This window comes from Lathyrus oleraceus, chromosome 7, assembly GCF_024323335.1.
Source record: "Lathyrus oleraceus cultivar Zhongwan6 chromosome 7, CAAS_Psat_ZW6_1.0, whole genome shotgun sequence".
NCBI lineage: Eukaryota > Viridiplantae > Streptophyta > Magnoliopsida > Fabales > Fabaceae > Lathyrus > Lathyrus oleraceus.
The window spans coordinates 437,755,229-437,758,268 of record NC_066585.1 but is presented as its reverse complement, the minus strand read 5'-3'; positions in this window follow the sequence as shown (position 1 = coordinate 437,758,268).

The following is a 3,040-nucleotide window of genomic DNA, read 5'->3' as shown; positions in this document are numbered from 1 at the left end:
AAGGAAAAATCTATCCTAATGGCAATGTGAACACGGCATCCACTATTTCCCAATTCTGTTATAACTCACAGATCATCAGTTTTCCTCCCAACTCCTTGCTTTCTGAGAAGAATGACTGGACAGATCACATCTTTCGAGATGGCAGACGACAAAGCTCGATGAAGTACAGACAACTCAGACTGTAGTCTTCGCTTTAATCCCTAACTTTTGCCTGGATCGCCCTTTCGGGTTTTCAATCCACCGGGATACCCATTTTTGCCTAAGCCGCCCTTGCGGGTTTTCGACTTACCGGGTGTACAATTTTTTTTTATTTTATCCCTAATTTTTGCCCGAACCTTTTCTTTCTGTTTTTTGGTTCGTCGGGATGCCCTTTTTTGCCTGAACTCTTTTTTTTCTTGTCCAGCGGGTCAATTTATGCGAAGTATTTTTTGACTACATCTGAGTTAACAGGAGACGGAAAATCTTCACCATCCATAGTTGTAAGCATCAAGGCTCCACCGGAGAAGACCTTCTTCACAACATACGGACCTTCGTAATTAGGAGTCCACTTGCCCCTGTTATCTGTACCGGGAGGGAGGATCCTCTTCAAAACTAAATCACCGACCTGATAGCTTCGAGGACGCACTTTCTGATCAAAGGCTCGCTTCATCCTTCTCTGATACAACTGTCCATGGCATACAGCTGCTAGCCGTCTCTCCTCGATAAGGCTCAACTCGTTAAACCTTGTTCGAATCCACTCGGCTTCGTCCAGCTTGACATCCAATAAAACTCTCAGAGAAGGAATCTCCACTTCAACAGGTAGGACAGCTTCCATACCATACACAAGGGAGTAAGGGGTTGCCCCGGTCGACGTACGTACTGAGGTACGGTACCCATGCAAAGCGAAAGGCAGCATCTCATGCCAATCCTTGTACGTAACGACCATCTTCTGCACAATCTTCTTGATATTCTTGTTTGCCGCTTCCACAGCACCATTCATCTTCGGTCTGTAGGGAGAAGAATTGTGATGTTCAATCTTGAAATCTTTACACAGCTCTTCATCATCTTGTTGTTGAGATTCGAACCATTGTCAGTGATGATTCTCTCAGGAACTCCATAACGACATATGATTTCTTTCTTGATGAACCGGGTAACCACTTGTTTGGTAACGTTAGCATAGGAAGCTGCTTCCACCCATTTGGTGAAATAGTCAATCGCAACCAAGATGAAGCGATGTCCATTCGAAGCAGTAGGCTCAATCTTCCCAATCATATCAATGCCCCACATGGCAAACGGCCAGGGCGAATTCATGATATTCAGAGGGCTTGGTGGTACGTGCACCTTATCAGCATAGATTTGACACTTATGGCATTTCCGAGCATATTTGAAACAATCGGATTCCATAGTCATCCAGTAATAACCCGCTCTCAACAATTTCTTAGCCATTGCATGTCCGCCGGCATGAGTACCGAAGGAACCTTCGTGAACTTCCTGCATTAACATGTCCGCTTCGGGTCTGTCCACGCATCTGAGCAAGACCATGTCAAAGTTTCTCTTATACAACACATCATCCTGATTCAAATAGAAGCTTCCAGCTAGCCTCCTCAGGGTTTTCTTGTCATTCTTCGACGCACCTTCAGGGTACTCCTGAGTCTTGAGGAAATTCTTGATGTCATAATACCACGGCTTCTCATCAATCCCAACAGACTCGGCTGCAAACACATACGCAGGCCTCTCAAGTCGATTCACCGCAACATGTGGCACATGATTCCACCAATGAACTTTGATCATAGATGACAAAGTAGCAAGGGCATCAGCCATCTGATTCTCATCCCGGGGGACATGATACAACTTCACTTTCTTGAAGAACGTCAGTATTCTTCTGGTGTAATCTCTATACGGAATCAAATGCGGCTGGTTCGTATTCCAATCTCCGTTGACTTGATTGACCACTAGAGCTGAATCTCCAAATATATCAAGTGTTTTGATCCTCAGATCAATGGCTTCTTCTATCCCCATGATACAAGCCTCATACTCAGCTTCGTTGTTGGTGACGTCAAACGTCAATCTGGCAGAAAAAGGTATATGAGCACCTTTAGGATTGATCAATACTGCCCCAACACCATTACCATTCATATTCACAGCCCCATCAAACATCAGCGTCCACTTGTCATCCGGGTCCGGTCCTTCCTCGACAAGAGGCTCTTCGCAATCTTTCATCTTGAGATACATGATGTCTTCATCAGGGAATTCAAACATCATAGGCTGATAGTCATCAATCGGTTGTTCGGCGAGGTAGTCTGACAGAATACTACCTTTGATGGCCTTCTGTGACGTGTACTGAATGTCATACTCTGTTAAGATCATCTGCCAACGGGCAACACGTCCGGTGAGAGCCGGCTTCTCAAAGATGTACTTCACTGGATCCATCTTAGAAATCAATAAGGTAGTATGGTTCAGCATATACTGCCTTAGTCGGCGAGCAGCCCAGGCCAAAGCACAACAAGTTTTCTCGAGCAGTGAATATCTTGTTTCACAGTCGGTAAACTTTTTGCTAAGGTAGTATATGGCATGCTCTTTTCGACCAGACTCGTCATGCTGTCCCAATACACACCCCATCGAGTTCTCAGTCACTGACAGGTACATTATCAGAGGTCTCCCAGGAACTGGAGGTATAAGGATTGGAGGTTTCTGTAAATACTCCTTGATTTTGTCAAAAGCTTTCTGACAATCATCATTCCACTCGATCGCTTGATTCTTTCTGAGCAGTTTGAAAATTGGTTCACATGTAGCAGTTAGATGAGATATGAACCTTGCAATGTAGTTCAATCTCCCTAAAAACCCACGGACTTGCTTTTCCGTTTTCGGTTCTGGCATCTCTTGAATAGCTTTGACTTTCGCTGGATCAACCTCAATCCCTTTCTCACTGACAATGAAGCCTAAAAGCTTCCCTGATCTCACCCCAAACGTACACTTGTTCGGATTCAACCTCAGCTTGAACTTTCTCAACCGGTCAAACAGCTTCTGCAAATTAACCAGGTGCTCCTCTTCTGTCTGCGAC